Genomic DNA, 26,339 nt, shown 5'->3' with positions numbered 1-26,339 from the left:
TCCCAAACCCCTCAGATGTTATACCAACTTCACCTGTTTTTGTCTTGTTTTGTTTTGCTTTGCTTTTACTTCTTATCTCTTAAAATTGCACCAAAAGAACTGACTCTTAAATTATGTTAAATTCTTTCCCTGGGCAATTTTCCTGGGCTCCATCATTCCGACTGGAATTCATGATTCCAGTCATTTATTGTGCTTTGCAGGGATATTTTACCAGAGAATGTGGCTTCTCCTCTTGGTTATGCATCCTCTGCTTGTGTATACCAATGTGTGAGTGGGCAGGAGACTAGGTGTCAAGACCCAGGCTTATCATTTCCTCTTAAGGATTAGCTGCTGAGCACTGTACTGAGTAGGTCTAGTTCCCACAGGCAGGCTTGCTGAGAGCCCATCCAGACCCACAGATCCCTGGTTGCTTTCCCCTAGAACCTTTCCAGAAGCTTTGAGTGAGACTTTCATCAAGCCCCAGACCTAGGCCTGGCCCTCACCATATGCCTTCCCTGGAATTATGGGAGTGAAATATCCAGAAGCAAATATACCATGTGGAATGTCTCACAGAGAGTATAGGGATTTTATCAGGAGAGAAAAAAATCCAGAACAGGTTCCAGAACCGAGTTGGTTTTCTACTGCTGCTGTAAGAAATTGCCACAAATTTAGTAGCTTGAAACACTATAAATACATTATCTTACAGTTTTTCAAGTCAAGTTCAAAATCAGTCTCACTGGACTGAAGGCTAAGTGTCAGCAGGGTTGGCTCCTTCTAGGGGCTCTAGGGGTAAATCCATTTCCTTGCCTTTTCCCATTTCTAAAAACCACCTACATTCTTTGCCAGCTGGTCCCTCCTCCGTCTTCATAGGCAGTAGGTAGTATCTTGCTTCTGGCATCTTTGTTACTTTCCTCTTTGACAATCAAATCCCCTGTCCTCCTCTCTTGTAAAGACTCCATGATTACATTTAGGGCCCACTGAGATCATCTCTCCATATGGAGATCCTTAACTTCATTATATCAGCAAAGTCCCTTTGGCCATATGAGGTCACTCATAGGTTTCTGGGATTAAAATGTGGACATTTCTGGAGAGGTTAATTATTTAGTCCAGCACAGCCAGCAAATAAGGATGTTTGTAGTTGTGTTAGGCAGGTTTCTTAAAGAAACATAACCAACAGGATATATATAAAATATATTATATGCTAACTAACACTATATTAAATACCTGAAAATCTTAAATCTCTTTATAGACATATATCATAATATATAAACATTAATATAATTATATATTACTTACATAATTACAATTGCTTATATGAATTCTCTTTCTTGATATATAATTTAGAAGTATAGTATTATACTATATATATAGTATAATATATATGTAGAAAGAGATTTAATGTAGGGTATTGGCTCACCTGATGGTGGAGGTTGAGAGATCTCACAATCTACCATCTGTGAGCTGCAGACCCAGGAAAGTTGGTGGTGTAGTTTGGGAGCCCGGAAGCTGGGAGAGCTGATTGTGGATCATGTGGACTCTAGTCCTAGTGAAAAGCCGGAGAACCAGGAGTGCTGCAGGCAGAAGATCTATGTCTCAGTTCAATCCGTCAGGCAGAGAGCAAATCCAACTTTCCTCTCCCTTGTTGTTCTAGTCTGCCTTCAGTGAACCTGGTGATGCCCACTCATGCTGGAGGGCTCTACTCAGGCCACGTATGCAAATGCCAACCTCTCCTGGAAAGACCCCCACAAAAATGTTTAGCCAGTTCTTTGGGCTTCCCTTGGCCAGTCAAGTTAACACACAAAATTAACCATTATAATAGTACAAGATATTTTATATTCTAATAGATATTTTTTATTCCATAGATATACAACATATGATTCTTGGGCTGCAAAAGAGCCTATATTTTACTGTTAATGGAAAGAAAATAGACAAATCCTTGTCATCTGCACATGATTTTTCCCTTGTACATACAGTGTTTACATTGTTAAATGGAATCGGTAGATGCTAATTTCAATCTTAAAATATTCCTGAATTCACCCAATTAACTGTTTGTCTACCTTTTTCTTATTTTGCCTTGTACAGTGGATCTGTCCCACTCTAATTATACTAAATTAGTTCTGAATTATTAAAATCCAAATGGATTTGAGGCCATTGGCTTCTGTTATGCAAAGATCTATAATTCATAAGGCATCTGCTTCTGTAGGTTGGAGGGTGGTGGCAGTCCTTGGACACAAAGCACAAACCCCAAAGGACTATCAAATACATAGAGGAATTCATAGCACTTCACATATTTCAGGCTTTTTAATGAAAATGGGATGTGAAAAAAGGGAATTAGAATGCATTAATACACTTTTCTCAATGGAGACTATTACTCAATATTATAAAACCAACTAATCAACATTTATGTAATTGAGAATTTTTATTACATCCTGAAAGGCAAAGGCTTTTAGTCTATTAAAAATTTATAAAAGCCTTTAAAACATCTTCTTTTAAAGCCAAGCTAACTATAACTGTTATTTGTAGTCAATACTAAAAACTTTAAAAAAAAAAAAAGCTGCAATCTCATAAGATAGTGGAATGTGGTAGAAAGAATATTAGAAGTATAGAAAAAAAGTCATAGAATTTTAGCTCTAATTTTGTCCCTTCTGAGTTGTGCCCATTATGGTAAATAGTTTGAGTTCTCTGAGCCTCAGTTTCCTTATTTATAAAATATGAATTGTCTCCCTTAAAAGATTATTGCAATAAGTAAATGAAATCTTGTGAAAGCCTGAGAAAAACTAAGATGTTATTGTGAAGGGTCCACCACGAACTATAGTTTACAAATAAATACATTGTTAATCATATATAATATATATAACATTAATATATAATTATATAAGCATAAAATATAAAGTCATAATATGATATAATAAATTAATATTATATATTATAATATATTAATATTTTTGTGTTTTATATTATATATTATATGTAATGTGTGTATGTATGTATATATATATATATATATATATATATATATACAGATATATTTGGTAGTTTAAAACATTTTAGCTGTTCTTAGAAGTTATTATAGCAAAACTTATTTCTATCCTGAGGCCATATCTAAACTCACTGTGTTTGTCAAGTTATTATTGATACTTTATTATCTAAAGAAATACCAACTTCTAGAAACTGCCAAAGTAGCTAAAATGAATGACCTCCAAGTTGGCCATTTTATGGGGTAAAAGCGGTCTGAAGAGTAGTTACAAAGATAATTACGTGACTGGGAGTTAGAGTGGCAGAGACACTTGAGGAGAAAAACCACAATTTAAGCCATTGAAATCCACAAGTGCTTTCATTTAATACATATGTAGTGTCTTAACTTAACACATATTTTGTGATCAGACTATCCAATGCCAATTTCTAGAATGTGAAAAAATAATAACAGTAAGCCTGAACAATAGGATTATTATACGGATTTAACCCCATGGCTCACTGAGCAACCCCTGTGTGACCCTAGCTCACCTCTATCCAGCAACCAAAAGGTTAATGCTGCCACAGATGGGCTCCAGGCATCTACCCAGTACCACAGCCTGTCTCTTCTGATTGGTCCACACCTTTGCTGCCCCATGTGTTCCATGTTCAAAATATCTGCTCACATGTAGACCAACTACTAGCCCTGGTTTGCATCCACAGGCCTCCCTTCCTGATACCTCACTGCATGTATCTTTTCCAGTTTTCCATGAATCTGAGATTTCTGTTCATTACTATCCTCTTATGGGCTTACTCATAGTATTCAGTCACTAAATAATTATTGTGAAAACATTCCCATGTGTCCTACTTTTAAATAAATAATCTTAGTTCTTTTACTTTTTCACCCAGATATTGTGTTTTACATGTTGTGAATAATTTAGCTGTAGTGTTCCCTACCCTTGAAATCTTTATATTTATTCACAATTCTCTTCAAATGAGCAAATTAAATCTGTAAATAATTTTTACTAGTCACAAACCCCAATATGAATATCCTGTAGATCGTTGTGTTCTAACGAAGAGAGTATAAGCTCAAGCTGTTTACTTATTCATAACAAAACTAATATTGGTTATAAAAAATGCACATGCTCCATTTATCAACCTTCTCAGAGATAAACACTTAATACTTTTATCATATGCTTTCTAACCATTTTAAGCATAACAAATCTAGCTGTATATGTTTTTCTACATCTTGCCTTTTTCTGTGACAACTTTTTGTGGACCAGTTTTCATATCAGTACAACTAAAGTCCTGTTGATGGTCATTTAGATAATCCAATTACAAGAACAGTTTTAATATGCTTCAATGGTCATCTTTAGAGTGATTGGCAAGGGGTGCCTGGATGGCTCAGTCTGTTAACATCTGCCTTTGGCTGAGGTCATGATCCTGGAGTCTGGCACTCAGGCTTCCTGTTCAGTGGGGGTCGACTTCTCTCTCTCCTCTTCTCCTCCACCTGCTCGTGCTCTCTTGCTCTCTTTCTAATAAATAAATAAAATATTTTACAATTTTTTAAAAAATAAAGTGATTGGCAAGAATGATAAAAATATACATATATTTAAAGTTTTCTCTAACCATGCTTTATTAGTTAGACTAAGTAATGTTTATTTTTATGCCCTGCTAAAGGCTCTTGCTCTGAAACAAACACAGTACAGAAAACATGCTAAATTTAATTAAGCTTATTAGAAATCTAGTCATAGGCTACACAAATTTCAAGAGCTATTCTTGAAATGAATTAAAGATATTCTTGAGTGTTGGATTAAACACCTAGTTCACATGGTGATTTAAAAAAAATTACATAATGCACGAGGAACTCAGCAAACATTCATAGAGAGCCTAGTTCATGCTCAGTACTTTTCTATGGTATTCAGATAAGATTCTGTGTCCTGGCACATTTCCCCATCTAATAAAGACCAATAATCAATTGGAAAGGTGTTTAATTTCTGATAGATGGAGAGAATACTATATTAGAGCTGTCACCCAGTGTTTAAGAGGTGCCCAGCCCACCCCAGGGAGGACAGAGAAGATGCCTCAGATAACGAGTAGGATGAAAGGGGGCCAAGGAGGGGGTGGGGAAAAAATGGGCCAGGAGAACAGGAAAATCCTCAGAGACCCAGAGATAACAAAAATTATGGTATATTCAGTCCCTGGAAAGCAGTTAGCATGAGGAGTAGAGGATATTAAAAAGAAGAGTCAAAGGATGACACTAGAAAGGAAAGAAGGAACTACCACAATTCCCTATAAATTATAAATACAAATACTTCTTTGGGAATGTAAAACTTATGAAAATAAGATTTATGCATTTTAATATCATTAGCAATATCTTTCTCTCATGTAAATACATGGGTTTTAAATGGTATATTACTAAAACCCATAGAATTAATTAAGGAACATAAACAGACTCTCCTAAATTGATAATGTGATCCAAAAAATTGGATCAAATATGGAGGACAATCTGACCCTATACGGCAAGAGTATTTAACAGTTCTCCCACCCTTTTATCCAAATGAATGTTTCTAGGAATTTGACACAGGGTATAATCATATTCTGGTATATTTAAATTTAATATAATTAAAAAGGAACTAATAATATTTAAATACGCAAATGTTCATCAAAGAAATACTCATAATAACATTCTCCCCCCAAAAAGGGAAATATATAAATACCCAAATAGTTAAAAATTTATGTTGTTTAATATAACTAATAATTCCATTAAATGCATTATATTTAAAGGTATTCTTTTTTTTGATAATTATTTTTAAGAAGTCTTATAAAGTAAAATAAGTATTTAAACTTTTCCATTTTATCTAATAGTCATTCTAACAATAAACTTTCTTATTTTAAATTTTACAATAGCATGTACTGTTTAATTTTAATTTGATAGTAATAAATACAAAAATTTTTAATCAAATTAAATATAAAAGCCAATATAAAATATGAAACATAAATATGTATCTGTATATTTTATCTAAAAGGATTTATATGAAAAACAAGTAGTGGTTATTTTTCAGAGCTAATTTTTTTATTATTTCTCCCTTATCTTTTCTTCTATGTTTTCCTAATTTTCTACAAAGAACAAGTATTAATTTCATAATTAGAAAAAAATTCCCCTAAAATTGACATAAAGAACACACAAATAGATAAATATCCAATGTACCAAAAATGAATTCCATCTCAGTGTACTAAGTTCTCTGTTAGTGCCTTTATTGTGTGTCAGCTCTGTGGATTGAACAAGGTCATTACCTACGTGCCATTCATCAAAATGAATGTTTAAAACATCTTTCTATTTAATACTGTTTCAAAGGGATTTGGCAAAATGCCTGCTCGAATGCATTATTAAATATGTCCATGAGGATGCTGGTTTGATTTTATAAGTCGACTTCAGAAGACATTGAATACAGGCTCCACAACATTCTCAAGTGAATTATAACCAATTTGCTTCCAGTCAATGGTACCTTGATGGCCTTTATATAAACTATGTCAATACAATCACTCTAGTGGATCTCTGTCATTGGAATTTGACTCATGGGGAAAATATTGTCTAAATATTTTCAATTCCTGTGGCCATTTTGTTTGTTTAAATACAGATTTTTCAACCCCTGAGAAGAGCTCTTATCATCTAGAGTTCTCAATGACCACCAATGCTTTTATCACTACTTTAAATGTTTCAATTAATTAGATAAACTTAGTGTGCTAACTTCAGCTAAATTGGTCCTGTAATGTAACCTTTGTCAGAGAAGATGACTTGAGAAAAATAAACATAATAACCATGTATGTGCTGGTTGGCACCGAGTTCCAAGGACTTAGTAGACACGATCCCTCCTCAGGATGGACTCACACATCAGTGTTTATGTCAGATCCACTGGGAACTCAAATACAACACATTCCTCTTGGGAAGGACAAGGAGTTGGAAATTTGCTGGGGAGCCATGAAGATCCAAGGCTGGTATAGCATGATACAAGGGAAACTAGGCATTCAGTTGAGTTGGAAATGAATTTGAACATTCTGGTAGAATTTTCAGACCCTTAAAGGTTATTGCATCTATCCACGAAAACATAAAGAATGTTTTCGTTTCTTTGATCCTCTCCTCTGTACCCATTCAAGATACTCATTTAGCCTTCAACTAATTTTATCAGTGCTCTAAGAATCCCACTATTTTAGGAGACACTTTACCTACCCGATCTTATTTTATTATGAAATGTTCCCTTACTGTGAAACAATTTTGTGGAATTCTTTACTGAAAGGTGAATTATTTTTGAGGCGTGTCAATAATTTCATGGGTGGAGTCTAAAATGCCCCTGGGGTTGTTATAAATCAAGGATGGGAGTTACCACTGTAGATACCCATGTAATGGTTAAATGGGATACAAATATTGTGCTCAAATCGAGTGTCTCTGCAAGGAATAGTGCCTTATTTGATTGTATGTTTTCATTTTATAGAAAAATATTGCAAGCTTCCAAATTGGGTATAAAATGACAAATTGTTACATGACTACTTTTATCCATAAGACAAGGGAGTTGAACAAAATTATTTCTAAGTTCCCTTCCATTTTTAAAATACCATGATTCTACCTTTTTTACTCACAACATGACAGTAATGGCTGCCCACTGCCATGGCAGCACTCCCAAGAATGCTTGTTAATGGCCACAGACTGTCAACTATCATTTTCCATGTCAATGGCCCAGAAAAAGTCTTGAGGTCCATTTGGAACTTATAAAAAGTGGGGCACTCGAAGACAGATGAAATACAGCTTTCCTTTTGAAGGTTGCTTTAGGGATGGTTTTTCTTTGAATAACTAGAGAAGGCATCTCTTAAAGGAGTCTCAGTATTTTGGGCAAATCACAAAGATCATCATCATCCTCACAAAAGGAAATGAATAACTAAAGTAATGATGATCCATCTTTTGCGCCGGTATCTCACGTGAGATACGGTACCGTGAGATACGGTACCGTGAGATACAGTAAAACGTATCTCACGATGTTCCTGGGAAGTTGTCTTGGGGGGAAGCTGGAACATGAGTGTTTTCTCATGGTGGCAGAGAAACAACTTCTCCTCTTCTGCAAGTGTTCATTTGCCTTCTGATATTTTCTGGAAAATGGAGACGCTCTTCAAGGCTAGCAGGGAGTGAAAAGACAAAGGAGAAGATGGGAAGTATTCGATGGCATCTGAGTCTTGCATCTGAAGGAGGCAGCAAGAGCGTCCTGAAGATGTTGTGAGGCTCTGAGCACAAGTACTGCATTGGGCGGTGGGGGGTGGGGTGTGGAATGTACTGCCCTGAGACCCAAGTAACCTCACAGGGTCTGGCCAGAGAATCTCCCTATTTCTGCAGAAACAGGACAGCAGCATCTTAAAGCAGTGGCTTAGGACCTAGGGACAGCAAACTTCCAAGAAGCACCTGGAAGAACAGAACCCTAAGAGCTGTGTTCCTGAGTAAATCATTGCCTCTATGAGCATTGTCAGTATCACTTGGGAAGGGACTGGCCCTGAGGTTCTGCCTGGACAGCTGGGCATTTGCAGCTAAGTTGTGTTAATATGATCACATTTCTACTGCAAGATAATGAAGGTCAGAATATTGATAGTGAAGAGTAAATGAATTTCAAGAGCAATTTAAAGTAATTTTTTACCCTTCCTGAGGAGGCAGATAGCCTTTGTATTGGTAAATAAAGAGATTAAATTTGAGACCAAACTAAAATTCTTCTTGCAGAATGAGTTAAGCTGACGTTTTAAGGTAGAAACATATATTGTTATTTATGTGTTAAATTATTTATATTGTTAAATATGTTATTTATTGTTATTTATCACTGTTATACGTTAAGGAAATGCTACCCCTGGCCATTAACTATGGGAACTAGACAAGCCAATTCAACTGTTTGTCCTCAGCCTTTTATTACAAAAATAGAGGGATAAATATTGTGATAATGGGATCCTCAAAACTTCCTATAAATTCTGTATTTCAAATATTCCATGATTCTGCCAACAGCTTCTAAGAATGAATATATACTTGTGTATACATACACATGCACACATACACAAAAAGATACCTGTATATTTGAATACATATGATTACATAAATATATGTAATCATAAAGAGGTTGGTAGGGACACATGGGTAGCTCAGTCTGTTAAGCATCGGACTCTTGGTTTCAGCTCAAGTCAGGATCTCAGGGTCATGAGATCGAGCCCCATGACAGCCTCCATGCCTGTTTAAGATCCTGTCTCTCTCTTCCCGTCTGGCTCTACCCACTCCTGGTCACATGCGCTCTCGCTCGCGCTCTCTCTCTTAAAAAAAATGGGGGAGGGGATGGCAGTTGGGAATTTAGTCCTTTGATTGCTTGGTAACTTTTACTTTCGATGTTTTGCATCAACAGTTGTATTTATCAGTATCCCTAGAGAACTAGCAAATTCTTACTACAGTTTGTCTGACCTTGGACTCCTCAAAAAGGAGACATTTTAAAACTCCATACCTTAATGTTCTGATGTTAGTCTTTATTTTTAAATATTACCTCCAGATAGACCCATAGAAGTGTGAGAGCTTTCCTATTTCTAGCCAAATTGCATTTCAGTCTCGTCCTCTGTACCATGGTCACACTTAAGACTGAAGAAGACTTTGCTTCCTCTATAGTCTTCCAACTGGAAGAGAAAAGGAACCCAAACACTGCACTCCTTCAGGAGGGGCAGACCCCTAAAGGGAGTCAAGATCTTTTGTTGTTGTTGTTTATTCACACATTCAGCACAAATCACTTCGATAAAATTATGGCTTCTGGTCTATGCTAGTTTATTCATGCAGCATTGAAGCATACTGAGTCTCACTGAAAATGAAATCTTAATTTGCTTCACTAATGGAACTCATTTTATTTCTTAAAGCTCTGCCTTTGATTATTACTTTGCGACATAGGAAAAGGAGTGATTAAACACTTTAATTGATGACACCTCCATGATATTTGTTACACCTGCTATAAAGTAATTAGTTATTCATCTATAATAACTGCTTATTAAAATGAAACGCAATAAATACTAGAAAATCTGTAAGACAATTTAGCTACTTAGGAAAGCTATGGTCCGTTAAGCTACCAAGAGCAAAGATCTATGTGTCTCTGTATGTGATCTGTGATGGTGTCCCATGTTATTTTTTAATGCTCTGTGTTGTGCTAGCCTCAGTACAGTTATTAGCAAACAGGTGTTCTCATTATACAAAAAGTGTAAATGGCCATAAACAACTCCCCCGTTGGCGGAGAAGCTGAAGACTCGGTTCTTATGGAGAACCACTCCATCGTGGAGATGATCATTCAGCCCCAGCCTGTCTGGGAAAGGTCTGCTTTCCCGTATGTAATGCCTGCCTCGGGAATAAACTTTCCTTTGGAGACTTCCGTAAGCATGAAAGATAAATTCTGTCTCCAATGAACACGAGACGTACCCTCGGGCTGCCTCTGCTGAAGTTCCTTAGCTCCCGGCAGGCAAGGAGGACGTGCCGGCTTCACGGGGCAAAGATGATGCTAGCCTTAGCCACAAGTAGCTTTCCTACAAGGGGAGGGGAAACAACCAATTTTAATAAGCAGACAACACAGTGAACTTTTTGACTCTGTGTTTCCAAAGAAATTGGCTTCTAAAGGAGGAAAGGAAACTCTACTTTTGAACTTTTTTTTTTTTCACCATCTAGAAAGTACTATATGCTGGCCAACTGAACATAATAAAAGAAAAAAATTTATAAAGTAAAAAAAAAAAAAAGAAAAGAAATTACATAAAACAAGAGAGAGCACAAAAAGGGTTCAAGAACATTGAGGTTTGCTTTCCTTCTGTCTCCATTTTCTGAAGTCATGTCACCTGCCCAGTCACTTACCCTCTGGATCCCATACTTCCTAGTTTTTTTATGTTTGCAATTTTAATGATAATAACGGCCTCACAAGTGCAACTATAAGTTCTGCTAGGAGACCTTGATGACTTTGGAGAAAAGTTTTCTCACACACACACACACACACACACACACACACACACACCACTGCTTATTCATCTTCTTAGCCCGAATGTCATTTATATACAAAGGCTATACAAAAGCTATGCAATGTTTGTGCATTATGGGTCATTCAGATATGCAATAGGCTGGTTGGTTAAATGTTAACTTAGATATTCAACAGCAGGCCATCTGTTCTCTGTAAACAGTCTCAGGTTGACTTTTATAACTTGTCTTTATAGAATATATTAGATTACCTTACATGAGTAAAACATCCTGAAATTCTTTATGAAAAGACTCATGTGGGAGAAGTGTTGGGTAAGGTGTACCTGAGCCCACTGATAACCTGTATGTAAGTGCTGGTGTTTTATTTCTTTCACTAATAAAACCTCTTCAGTACGTAATACGGAAGAACTTACGAAAGACACTTCTTGATTAACTTTTTCAGTGAACGGAGATTTGCCCTGTTCCTCAGCTCAAAAATAATAAGAACTAGACCTAATGTACATAATTGGGATTAAAAGTGTATACTTCCTAAATAAATTTGGCTTTCTGGAATTGATATGTACAAGTACAAGACTTGTCACCTTGTATTAATGCACTGAGAAAATTGAAACTTTCTGACCCCTAATTTTTTTTTTTTTTAGCAATTAACTGGATTAGAGCAGGCATCCTTACCCAATACCCCATTCCCACAGCTCCCTCAAACCCCCAGCACCACTAAATTGAGAGAGAGAGGCAGAATCTGTGGATAAGCTTAGGAGGCTCACTAAAGCACTGAAACTATAGCCTGATTTTTTTTTCTTATCTTTATGTATATTAAGGCTCCTGTTTGTAAACAATAGAAACCAGTTCTGGTGAATTTACTTAGAAAAGGAATTTACTGGAAGGATATTGGATAATTCAGTGAATTTTCTAGCATGATGTAGAGTCTAGAAATCATTTATAAAAACAAGGGAAACTAAGCATCCAAAACAATAGTGAAAAATCACACTAAAGGAAGTCACTGATTAGGACCTCTAGTACACAAAACATTTTCCCACTGGTCTGGACCGTTAAATGCTCCACCCACTTGTGCCTCTAGAATAAATGGGAACTTATTCCAGTCTCTTTGTATCACTAACTCTCAATACAAAGTCCCAGAGCTAGGTAAGATGATTCAATTGGCAGAGCTTAGGATGAAAGCCAGCATTCTATCTATGGAGGCTCAGAGAATGCACTGGGACTTTGCAGATTCTGCGTTCCGTGCTATGATGGGACTTGACTTATCCAGCCGAAGACACTGAACATCTAGAAGGAAGGAAGGAAGGACGGATGGAAGGAAGGAAGGAAAAGAGAGGGAGGGGGGAGGGAGAGAGGGAGAGAGGGAGGAAGGAACCTATTGGGAAGACAAGTCATAGCTTTTATCAGATTCTTATAAGTATTGGTTTTCCAAACAGGCTAAGAATCACTATATCGTACAGAGTCATAGAAGGAATGATTTACCTCCAGAAGGAACTAGAGACCCAAAGAGATTGAAGAAGAGATCACACATGCCACTCATCAGCAAGATCAGCACAGGGGCTAGAGTGTAGCGACTCAAAAAAGTGAAGCTGTTTTTGCTCAAACAAATTGAATCATATTTATAGATTTTTCAATTGGAAATTTATATCTTCCAATTACTTTTCAGTTTATGAAAACTGTCAAGTTCCTTCACTGGTCACCAGATAAAGAAAACTTGTTGGCAGACACAGAAAAGGTCTTCATCTTGGGTCGGGGGAGAAAGTAAGGTTTTTAAAAACTGGATATTGTTACTCGCCTGTAAGTTACTCTTTCTTTCTTCCAAGACCATGATAGACAGATACCACAACACAGCAGTCCCCCCTTATCTGTGGGAGATACATTCCAAGATGCCCAGTGGATGCCCGAAACTGCCAAGAGTTCTGAACCATATGGAGAGTATACATTTTCTTATGTATACATACCTGGGGTCAAATTCAACTTACAAATGAGGCACAGTCAGAGATTAAGGATAACAACTCCTAATAAAATAAAACTATTATAACAAATTGTAACAAAAGTTATGTGAACAAGGAGTCTCTCTCCCTTAAGAGAGACTTCTTCTTGTACTGTACTCAGCCCTCTTCTCCTGATGAGGTGAGGTGATGAAATGATACATGATGGCATGAGGTGAGGTGAATGGCGTAGGTGCTGTGACATAGTGTTGCACAACCATTGACCTTCTGTCGATTCATCAGAAGGGTCATCTGCCCCTGGGCTGAGACTGACCTCTTGTAACAGAAACTGTGGAAAGCGAGACCATAGACAAAGGGGGATTTCTGTATCCACTAACTTCCTGATCCAAAGGGGGATTTCTGTATCCACTAGCTTCACTGTAGTGAAGATGCAATTTGTTCTCTGGATCATATGTGATTCTAATATAAAAATATTCTGTCTTAAATCAAAGTTTAAGTAAATGAGCTCAATGAAAACTTGGTACAAATTCTTGTCTTTGGCCTTATCGAAGTTCTTCTTTTTTCCCCTTCCTTTTCTTGTTTTCAGTTCTTTCCTTTTTCCTTTCATTTTTTCCTTTCTTCCTTACTTTCTTTCTTCTTTAGTGTATTTAAGAAATGCACACAAACATATATGTGTGTTTGTTTTATTCTTTCTATACCCACAATGGCAACTGGTCACAGTTTTACCTTTCATTTATGAACTGATACTTAAACTGATGTTTAAAAATAAATTTCTCAGGGCACCTGGGTGGCTCAGTGGGTTAAAGCCTCTGCCTTCTGCTCAGGTCATGATCCCAGGGTCCTAGGATCAAGCCCCGCATCGGGCTCTCTGCTCAGCAGGGAGCCTGCTTCTCTTCCTCTCTCTCTGCCTGCCTCTCTGTCTACTTGTGATCTCTGTATGTCAAATAAATAAATACAATCTTGAAAAAAAAAATAAATTTCTCAAAAGTAGTTTGATATAAATAATAGTAATAAACAGAGGAATAAAATTGACAGGCTAATATAAAAATATAGATCTTTATTAATTTTACTCAAGTTTTTCAGAATGCTTTCATTAGCCTATAAAGTCCCTTAAAGACCTACAAAGAGATAAAATACAATGTTCCTCATTTTATGTATCAGAAAACCAAAACAGAGGAAAGAAAGTCTTTCTTTGGCATGAATTGTTAAGCAGGGAGCTACAAAATAATAACAATAATGAAAATACTGAATAATGAATAATAACAATGAAATTCAAAGCTGTAGACAAAGAGCAAGGCAAACTTCTAGTGTGATTGTTTCAAATAGGTATTAAATGAAATTTATAGGTTGATGTACAGGAAATCATGGTCATTTGGTGCTTGAGGAATAGATTGGAGTAAGCAAGACAGAGAGAAGGAGAGTGGTGTGTAATTGGGCAGTTATCAGAGTCCTTTATTGGGTTTAGGAGGTAGTAGATCTAGAAGCAGAGAATTTAAAGGAAAAGTGAAAATCTGTGAAAACATATCTTTGAGTCAATATAAGGCAGGTCTTAGGCATCACACCAAGGAGCTTGACTTGGGGGCAGTAGTTTATGAAAGCCGTGCTTTGCAATGCCATGTCTGGGATTTCCATGAATAGATGACCTAGACACTGACAGGGAGAATAAAAAGGAAGAGGAAAAACTTACAAAAATATTATAACACATGTAATACTAGTAATGCTAGTCACATTTCAAATTTATCACCTAAATTTACAAGAAATTGAACCAGGTCTCAAACTCAAATGTTCCAACTGCAAATTATGGGCTCCTCGACCTATATATTATGTCATATACATTGTGTTAAAATGGGAGACAAACTTGAATTTGCACACGGGTTTGAGTTTGAAGTGACAAGAGCATCATTTATTCAGTCGCAGGAATAAAACTCAGAATAATGGTAAGACCCAGCGATATACATTTCAGGGGAAATTAGGAAAGTAGCATTTCCAGAGGTGACATCCATCTTTGCGGTGAGATAGGATTACCGATTACTTACCCAGGGCGGAAGCTGGAGTTACTGGCTCCAATCCATCCTCATAGGTCTGGAACTCTCTCAAGCTTTTAAACTTGGTGTAAGAACAAAGAGGATTGATGAGGGGTGTAGGAGGGGTGTGAAGTGGCTATTCCAGGATGGGCTCAATGATCACAACTGAAGCTTAAGAGAAAAGGAAGTCTTTGGGGTTTGGTGCGAGTTCTTCCATGAATTGCTCAGTCCAATGCTGAAAAAGTTGAAATGGACCATGTGCTGTATAACCTTGGCTGGGGACAAGGCATTCTTTTTTTTTTTTTAAGACTTTATTTATTTATTTGACAGAGAGAGATCACAAGTAGGCAGAGAGGCAGAGAGAGAGAGAGAGGGACGCAGGCTCCCCGCTGAGCAGAGAGCCCGACGCGGGACTCGATTCCAGGACCCTGAGATCATGACCTGAGCCGAAGGCAGCGGCTTAACCCACTGAGCCACCCAGGTGCCCCGGGATGAGCCATCTCTTAGCTTCAGGAAATACTGTTACATTCTCAGCCACCTAGTGCTCCCAGCGGGGCCCTCAGCTGGTCACAGGCATCAACTCTGAAAGCTGCGTTTTCAGCTCCGGGTCACCTAAAACCTTAGACGGGTCTGTATGCGCGAGAGTATCGAGAGTTCAAAGCATCAGATAATTTTCAATCAAAAGTTTAGCCTCAGGGAGCATAAGGTTAACTGAAAGTCAGCTTTGCAAAATCCATAAAATAGAATGAATAAAATAAAATGAGAAGCAGGAATGTAGCAGTCACTGGAAAGGGAATTAATGTTCTCTATGGTACATGATCCAGACACTTAAAAAGGAAAGATAATGTAAGATTTGACCAAAAAAAAAAAAAAAAAAAAACCACTATTTTTGAAGAAAGAGTTTCAAAAGATTATTTTAAGTGCCTATTACATTTTATCTATAAAGGACGTTATCAGATATGCCATGAAAAATGACTATGAATTTGGTCAGAATTATCCTCTTCTATTTTATTGGTGACTGATCCACTAATAAAAGATACTAAGAAAACACAAGCCTGCTTTGAAGCAAACATGTAAGAGAAGACTTGGAATTTACTATCCATCATTCTTAGTCCTCGGTCCAAGCATTGCAACCTTGCAAAAAGCAAACATTTATCAGGGAGGCCATAGGAAAAATTATGAGGAAGCTCAAAATAACATTTTCAATGTAATTGCTGAGACCCAGTACAGCAGTGAACTTAAAAAAAGAAAAAAAGAGAGAGAGAAAGAAATGAAAGAAAAAAAACCGTGTTTGCCAAGAATATATTTGGGAGTTCCCTCCAATAGTCATTTGAAATACAATCTAGAGTGTAAGCGATGCCCTGAGCCATAGCCAGTCACTGCTGAGACCTTACCTCTGTGTCTGTCCAATTAACATAATATTTCCTTTAATTATGCCCACACCATTAAAAGGTATTCATTTTATGGACTGCGGGATGATGAAAAGGATGGTGACTTTGCCCATATCAATAAGGGCAATGGAAGAAACGAAGTGCTTGATGTCTCCCACGCACAGTTCATAAATTCAAGAACAGGCTCTGGGTCCCCAGCCCAGCCTTCCAACCCAGAGGCATGTAGGAGCATTTCGAGCAGGAGTAAAAGGCAGCCCACCAGCCAGAAGGGAGCAGGTGCACTAGGATGCTCTATGTAAGGCGAAGAGAGGAGCTGCAGAAGGCAGTGGACAGTCCTACCTGTGCCTCTGCTTCCAAGAAACACCTGTCAGTGTTTTCTGTTACTGTTGGGGGCTCTGCACGATCTCAAGTGTGATCAAGGGAGGAGTGCTTCTCCTTTCTGAAAAACTGTGTATATACACCACACACACACACACACACACACACACACACCTTTCCTTTTTATTCAGTATGAAATGAGAAATATATTGAAAGGAAAGTGAACTTGTCCCTGGGGGAAAGGCTTGCAAGCTTGAAGGAAATAACAAGTCAGCAAATGGCTAAAAACTGGGTTCTTCCATGGAAAATTTGGTGGATTTTATATCATGAAGCAAAATACATGGTTTGCAGGTTTTTGTTTCTTCTTAATATAGTTAACAAATATTCTCTGATCCTTAATAGACGTACATTTGTCTGAGGCCACAATCACAAGCAAGGCATAGTTTCTCTCTGTCAGCTCGCACTGTAGAAAAGAACCGTATTCAAGGTACCTTGCTGGTTCTCCCACACCCAGGAGAAGTTATTTTATTCCATTGTCTCTGCAAATAAATGAGAAGCAGTAGAGTGTTGACTGGCTTAGCATTCATGCCTACTCCTGACTTTCTAAGGAGTTTCCTGATTAGTGAAGACAAGGATGGATTCCACAAAGAACACAGTATGGTCCAGAAACAGACGTATAAAAAAACGTGGTATGAAACATGCCCTAAGAAAATACGGTGCACATACAGAAGCAAGGCAGAAAATGACAAATTCTGTGTGCAAGGACATCAGGCTGGGTTTGCCTGACCGTGGTATGGGAGCTGGTTGTGCCGCGGTGGGAGGGGTTGGGGAAATCATCCAGGCAAGGGAAGAATAGTTTCACGGGCTGGCACAGTAATGGGTCTAGGTATAATACTTACCAAAGAATGGGCATTGACAAGATACACATATTCTCTGTTTCCATACCACAGAAGAAAGAAAATTTAAGAATGTGTAAAGTTTCAGACGCCAGAGAGAAATCATTACCACTTGCTTTAGTTGTAGACATCAGCGCTCATTTTGATATATGGTAGAAGAAAAATATTTTGTCTCCATGACAGTCCCATTTTCAATAGAAAACTGCAGCTGAATTCCCTCTAAAAAGAGGACATGAAGAAGGTAAATTTGCATTTGCTGAGAAGGAGCAGTGCTGTGAAGAGAGAGTGGTGTCAACTTTTTTCTACAACAAAAGTATGAGAACTAGATTAAACCCATGTTCCTATTCAGAATAAGAAATATGTTATATATGTGATAAATAAATCCACATTTCAGTGTCACCGAATTAAATGGGCATTCAGTGAAAATTCAAGAGTTTTGGTTGAGTAGCATCAGAAAGTCTTTCTTGTTTCTAACATAACAAACCTAATTACCTTGGATATAATATCATATCAGACCAACAGAGTGTATAATGTTCTCTAGGTTCTTAGCAAACTAAAATTCCATAAATGTGTCTGGAATGCTTAAGTGTGTCCTACTTTCCAAAGTCTTTCCTAGACCAATGGCTAAATGAAGAATATCCTCATAGTCATTTTGTGTAGAATTACTTTGACCATGTGTTCAGTATCTCCAAATCATAATTATATATTGGAGATAAGCTGCAAATATTTATATTTGGGGAAGAGATTAATTTTCCTTTAATCACAACTACCCACAGCGTCTTTGATTCAAGTAATTTTTCTCATACAAGTATTTGCTTTTTCTGAATTCAACCAAACTACGAAATATGGGTGTATTCAAAGTGCTTTTAAAATGGGAGATAAATAGTACGTGAGACCATATGACTATGTTGTTATCAAAAACCTTAATTTAGTTTATTTTAAAGATTTTTTTTTATTTGACAGAGTGAGAGAGCAAGCACAAGCAGGGGAAGCTGGAGAGGGAGAGGGAGAAGCAGACACCCGGTGAGGAGGGAGCCCAATGGAGGGCTTGATCACAGGACCCTGGGATCATGACCCAAGTCAAAGGCAGACACTTAACCAATTGAGCCACCCAGGCACCTCAAATAATTTAGTTTTTAAAACCATGCCAGAATTACATTCTTTTGAACAATAAATGTTTTTCTTCCCCAATCCCATGATGGGGACACATTTTCAGATTATCTTGCAAATAAGTAGTCCACCAATACCTGAAGGTCAATGGATCCATGAGAAATATCAGTAACTCACTGGCCACGAAGAGTGAGTTTTGTGGTTGAAGACTGTCTCAGATAGTGGTGAAGGCAAGAAATTTGCCAAAAGTATCATAAAGGGATTATTTATAAGGTGAGGGCAGGTTTATAGGACACTGTAGGAGAGCAGTATTCCAGAGACAGGAATGGGGAGTACATTTACCACTCTAGGCCTTGAGGGGGACAAGAAGGAGCAGAACCTTGAGAGAGAGGGTGGGGGAGACCAAGAGACAGAGAGACAGCGAGCAAGCACTCTCGACATAAGAGAGAGAGCTTCATAGAAGAAATGCATGCGCTGACTGCATTCCTTCCAGTGTCCCTATAGATTGCACCGAACACATAGTCTGAAGATGAGAAAGGCCCATTGCTGTGAAGCCTAGAGGTCAATCTCCAGAGCCCAGAGCAGGGTAAAGAAGGGTGAGTGAAGGGACAAAAAGAAGGCACACTACACAGTAGTAGGCTTACTATTTAGGACCTACGTTTCAGCTCCTACCCCTAAATATGCCAAAACTAGATGTTGAACTCAAACTTTCGAAACTTCCGTCTGGTCATACACTAATTCTTTCCAGGGATTCATTCTTTTTTTTTTTTTTTTTTTTTTTTCTTACTGCTGGAAAGCATTGCTTTGGTAAGGTGAAAGATGAACTAGACACAAATATTCAAGCAGCTAAATCACAACAGGGAAAGGATTTAGGCAGTAAGAAGAAAATATAGCCAATCAGTGTATTCAAATACGTACCATAAAGAGAAAGAAAATTTACTGATTCATATATTCCACAGTCAAACCTTTACAGAGAATGTACTAGGCTCAATGTCACATTACCTTAGACTGATCAAATGCAAGAAGCATTACCATAAGCAAAATTTTTGCATTGTGTAATACTATGTACTTGATTCTATATTTAATTATTATATTTCTTCTAAAACTAACTTTTACCTATCTACAAAAGGTGAGATCTAACATGCAACAGAGCTTTTTATTCCTATTCTCTATATAATAAAATTATCTAAAAAAAAAAAAAACAAAAAACAAAAAAAACCCACAAATTTTAGGGATGCCTGCATGGCTCAGTCAGTTAAGTGTTTGCCTTCAGCTCAAGTCATGGTCCCAGGGCCTGGGATCGAGTCCCACATCGGGCTTTCTGCTCAGCGGGGAGCCTGCTTCTCCCTCTCCTTATGTGCTTCCTTCAGTTTGTACTCTCTCTGTGTCACTCACTCTCTGTCTTGCAAATAAATAAATAAAATCTTTTTAAAAGAGAGAGAGACTTCAGTGAATAATCAAGTTTTAGACGTGTGTGAGAAATGCTGAGATGTTTCTAATTGGTTTCTTATTATATTGAAATCTTTCAAAAATTAATTTTACTGTGAATTTTTTTTACCTGATTTAAAAAAAAAATTCCTGTTAGATTTGATTCTATTTTTGAGGTCATTTTCTTTATTTTTTTTTTTAAGATTTTATTTATTTTCTTGAGAGAGAGAGCAGAGAGCACAAGCAGGGAGGAGGGGAGAGAGGAAGAGAGAGCAGACTCCCCACCGAGTGATGAGCCCAATGTGGGGCTTGATGTGGGGCTCGATTCCAGGACCCTGAGATCATGACCTGAGCCAAACATGAGGCTTGACCAACTGAGCTACCCAGGCACCCCAAGATCACTTCGTTTATTGCTTAAGGCCAATCATGTATCTATTTCCCACCAAAACAATGGATTTCTGCTGGCTCTTCATCTAATTCTCTGCCTGGCAAAAACCTCTCATACGTCAGGGCTCTGCAGGGGTGTAAACAGGGAGCAGTGGGATTGGATGCCGTGTGGTATTTTTCAAAACCCAGTGTCACCCACAAACCACCAAATTGCCATTATCGCCTGTCTTTGGAAGAAGTTCCACTAGTCCACGTCTGTCTAGCATTAGTAACTGGTGAGGCTCTGAGCCCATCACAGCAAGGAGGTATCTTTTATAAGACTGGCTACCTAAGAGTTGGTTGAATCCAGCAGGAATCAATGGTTTTCATCTAAAAACCATTTCATCTTTTGTCTTTGTCCTCACCTGAGGGAGGACTTGAGACCATAAACAATTTTGTGGTTAGGGAGAATCAAGCACATTATCCTAAGGACTTAGACGATTCCTGCCATTACCAGGGGTGTCTTAATGTACTTAGTTTTTAGGCCCAGGTCCATATATGCATTTATAAACATAGCTTTTAAATTTCATGGAAATAGTCAAGGTAGTAGATTTTCAGAATAAGTCAGTTTCCTATGTACTGCAGATCTCAGAACCTTTGTTGAATCTTGACAAATATCTACATTGGAATTTCTATCATGTCTTTTATGATTCAGTGGTCTTTCGTATGCATGTATCATAAGTTAATTTGTAACATCATCAGCTACCTTTATTCGTCTCCAGATTATCCACTTTTACCAGCAGGTGCGTTTTTGTATACTCCAGTGATCTAGCTCTGCCCTGTACCTAACAGGAACTCATCAGACTTTTGTCAACTGAATCAGCAGAATGATTTGGCCAGTTTCTTATTTTATGAAACATCCATAACCTTCAAAAACTATTTTGATAAAAAAGTATTTTTCTCCATTGAAAAAGTCAGGTCTTTCTTCTGAGATAAAATCTGAAATTGATATTGTTGAATATTTTCAGTTCATGGCATCCTGAATGCTGTATCCTAATGTTTCTGTATCACTTTTGAAACTTGGGTCATGAACTATCAACCAAGAAGTCTTTCTTTGACTAGATCTTTCTCTGAAATCTTATCCCATTTAGAGTAAAAAGGTTGGAATAATATGAAGATTGCTGACCCTAAATTATACAGAATTTTAATGTTTAATAATTATTTTATGTATGTAACTATTTTCTTGACAGCGAAATCATAAACCCCTACAAGGTTGGTAGTATGCCAGATTCCTCACAGAAGCAGACCCAGATCAAGGTCAATTCAGAGCAAAAGAAGTGACTTTTTTTTCCCAACAAAATTATTTCATATCTTGGGCTGGGCCATGATATAATGTCAGCAGAAACAATTTTGGTCCATTGTTGGCACACACGCACACAAAAAAAAGCCTACATCTTAGTTTAGATGGTCAGACTGGGCATTTATTATTTTACCCTTTGAAGTCTCTACTGTATCTCTTACATGAAGGACATGTTGCTAAGCTTTTTTTATTGTTCTACTTTAAATGTTTTATTGAAATATATTTAAGATATAACATTGAACAAATTTAAGAGGTACATGTTAATCTGATATATATTGTAATATGATTGTCATTATAGTAATAATTACCACCACTATCTAGTACATTACATAATGATCCTTTCTTTTTAATGGTTAGAAGCAGTAAGTTCTAGTCTCTTAGCTGGTGTGAGGATTATAACACAATACTGTTGTCTATATTCACTTTACTGTACATTCAATCTCTAGTGCTTATTTACTACTCAGTGCAAGTTTGTACTCTCAGACATCTTTCCTATCCCCCCATCCCTCAGCCTTTGATAACCACCATTTTGTTTTCTGTTTTAAGTGTTTGGCTTTTTTTAGATTCCACATATAATATCATACAGTATGTGTCTTTCTCTTCTGATTTATCTCACTTAACGTAATATGCTCAAGGTCACTTGAATGAGTCAAGGTGACTATTTAACCTGTCTTTAAAAGGCAAGAAAAGTGAGTTTCCTCAACTCCAAATGTTAAAGGCTTTAAAAGATGAAATGCATATAATTTTCTCAAAGCTACCTTATGGTTTTCTGAGTGTTTGGTATTTTTTTTTCTTCCTGTTGTGAACTTGATACATGAAGAAAACTTGGAGTGTTGGAGGCATCATAGAATGGAACAATTCCACACTATTGCAATTCTCATTTCAGGATTATAGTAAGTTCAATGTTACAGAACATCTCATCTTAGATTCAGTTAGAACAATGGCCAAAAAGATGCTCTGTTGAATCCTAGAATATTTACTTTACTTCTCCTTCCAAAGTATGAAATACATTCAAAACTTAAGTAGACATTATATACAGGTGTAATTAACATTTAAAATCTTATATATTCCAAAATATTCTCACAAGCCCACAACTGAGCAGAACACGTGTCATTTGAACCACAACTGCTCTAGTAGATGCAGGAAGGATTGAAACTTGAAAACACCTAAGCACTTTGTTTATAATAACACCACCATAATAGTAAAAATAACCCTTTGTTCTTTCATCTGAGGATGCCAAAGAATTTGAAAACATCAATTCAGTAATCTTCACAAAAGCCCTTCAATTTAAGTTAAGATAAACTGAACGCCAAAGTGAAATTCCTTTCCATGTTACACATTTTTTCTCATAAGAGAAAAGAGGCTGACATTTGCCTCCAAGTTGAAAATAATGACATCCCAGACCTTTTGGTTCTTATTGGGGTAGCAAGCCAAAAGTTTTAAGAAAGGGTGTTTGTGATTTTTAGATGCAGGAAATGCACTAGGGAATTGGGGGTGGGGGGCAGAATGACATTAAATCATTTTTTTTAGGCCACCATTTGTCTTATTTCTTAAGAAAACACTGCCTCTCATGTTCCGATGAGAGATGCACACGTATATGTGCACACACAAAATGGTCATATCTCTCAGTCCCAACAGGTTTTCCTTCTGGACTAACAGTATCCCTGAGAAATGGAGCTTTGCTTTGGTAGACAAGCATGTACTTTCAGAGAATAGGCTGTTACGGACATCGGGATGCCTATTTTCTCACTTGTTTGTGCATAGCAGATTTCCCAGGAAAATCTACAGTTGATCCAACAGCAGAGAATTAAACCCAGAAGCTGATGAATCAGATGTGTTCATTAACTTAAGGATACTCTGATGTCAGTGCTATGAAAATAAGTTTAAGAGAATATGGCGGCTCAACTGGGTGTACTCTGTGGGGCTGGGATTCACAAAGACCAACACCAAAGGGTTCATTCTACTCTCAACCATGTGTTCTTCACTTGATCTTCCCAAAATGAGAGGCTGATTCAGATTAACCATTTCTCAAACTTGTGACTTTAACAAAAACAAGTTGACCTCATTTCAAACTATATGACAAAGCCATAATGATCAAAATCATATAGTACTGGCATAAAAGTAGGCACATGGACCAAAGGATCAGAATCAAGAACCCAGAAATAAATCCATGCATATAGGATAACTAATGCATGACAAGGGAGCCAAGAACACACATTGGGAAAAGGACAGTCTCTTCAGTAAGTGACGTTGGGAAAACTGGATATCAACATACAAAACATAAAACTGGACCCCTAACTTACATCATTCACAAAAATTAACTCCGAATGGATTAAAGAAGAACTTCTGAAACCATAGAACTTCTAGAAGAAAACATAGGGAAAAATCCCCTTGGCAATGATTTTGTAGATATACCAAAAGTACAAATAAGAAAAGCAAAAATCAACAAGTGGCCCTGAGGATAATGCAACAAGACCTTAGAATTGCTACAGGCTTAGACTATGGCAGATATTGGATTGGCCCTAGGATTCTGGACTGGACACCTGAAAGCTTTGTGACCAGGTCCTACTGGCTCCTGGAAGGTTATAGACTAGCTCCTGTTCATGAGTATTTCCCTCCTTGTTCTGGACTCTGAAGTCCCTTGCCTGAGTAACTTTTAGGCCAAATCTAATTCTTTCACACCCAGCCTGGCCTCAGGGTCGAGATGGCTAGGCAGGGAAGAGGTAAAGCATCCATGATCATCGGTATTTGTGTGATAAGTGGATGAGTCTGGGATAAGGGTCCTCTAGCCACCAGGCCTTCTGAGTATTTGTAATCCCAAGACTTCCCTGCCACCTATAGGACTCCTAGGGGATCAGGCTTCCTCTGGGAAAAGTGATCACAGCTGCAGCTCTTGGGGAGCCTGATTCAGCTATTCTCTTGAGTCCGGTCCTAATACTAAGGGCATCCCAGCCTGTTCTCTCCCTGCACCTCCATCAGGACAGGCACTTATTAAGGCACTACCTCTCAAAGGCCTCATCTCCCAGTGCCATCATGTTGGGACTTAGAGTTTTGACATACGAATTTTGGAGAAACACAGACATTCAACCCATAACATGTACCCATTATACTTTCATGGGAGAATGGCTTTCACGTAGACTCTTCCCACTCTGTTGTGGCCATTCCCTCTTAATCATGCAGAGCACAACAGACAAGGGGCTTTTTTGTGTAAGGGGATCTGCTGGTTTCCACAATAACAGGGGAAAGTAACCCAAAGGATGATTTATGGAGACTGCACATGCCCATCCACCTCATTCATTCCCTCTCCTGCACAGCTCCTAGACTATCAACAAGGACCTTATCTGGACAGATAACCCACACAGAGACCTTCCGAGAACAAGCAATAATGAAAATACATATGACTATCTAAATCTAGATTTTGAAAACAGGTCTCAGAAGGAAGCAAAAGCTGTAGAGGTGACCTTTAGCAAAAGAGTTCAGAACCGTTTAGTTTTCTAGAGCCAGAACTTCAGACCTCTTCATTCCAGACCAGAATTTTCTCTAGTTATAACTATAAAATGGTTTTCTAGGATAAGAGGAAAATATTCCTCCAAGACAGATTCCTCCTTGTGATGGTTGATTTTTTGGTGTCACTTTGGTTGGGCCACAGTGCCCTAATACTGCGTCAAACATTATTCCAAATGCGCCCGTGAGTGGGGGTTTTAAAGGAGATTTTTATTTAAATCAGCAGACTTTGAGTAAAGGAGTTGGCACATAGATGCACAAATCCGTAATGCACATAGATGTCATCAAATCAGTTGAAGGCCTGAATAAAACAAAAGTTTGACCTCCTCTGAGCAAGGGAGAATCCTCCAGCAGACTGCCTTTGGACACGAACTGAAACTCTTCTCTGGGCCTTCAGCCTGCTAGTCACCCCCATCAGATTTTGGACTTGCCAAACTTTCACAATCACAAGAGCCAATTCTTTAAAATAAATTACATGTGTATAGACACACACACACACACACACACACACACACACACACAGCGCCTATTGGTTCTGTTTCTCTGGAGAACCCTGAATAATACTCGTCTTAGAAGGCAAAAACCATTTTTTGTAATTTTTAATGAGCAGTTTTCCAGTCTCTCCTCAGCTCAGGTTCAAAATAATTTCTGAGTCCAGACCAAACCAAGGTCACCTTGTTCATTAATATAAACAGCTACTAACAAAATCTGATGTTCCAATAAGCACTTGTGTTTTGAGGCCACAGGCATGAGGAAACAAGTTTACTTATAAAAGGGTCTGAGGATAAGGAAGGAGGATGGGGAAAGCAAAGTAACCAGAGAGATTTTTGTAAGTCACCCACTTCAAATGAGGCAAGGGGATTAGTTGTCTTCTAAAGGGAGAACACTCTCACATTGATCATCTAACAAAAATACCATGTTCTGAGGGAAGTAATGCCAAACTAGGAATATTATGGAACATGTTTGATAAATGTATGTCTCTTAGCAATTCCACACTGTGAAATGAGATTGAAATATCCAAGAAATGGGATTATTAATAGCTCTGCTTGAAATG

This window comes from Neovison vison, chromosome 11, assembly GCF_020171115.1.
Source record: "Neovison vison isolate M4711 chromosome 11, ASM_NN_V1, whole genome shotgun sequence".
Taxonomy (NCBI): Eukaryota; Metazoa; Chordata; class Mammalia; order Carnivora; family Mustelidae; genus Neogale; species Neogale vison.
This window is presented reverse-complemented; position numbering follows the sequence as displayed.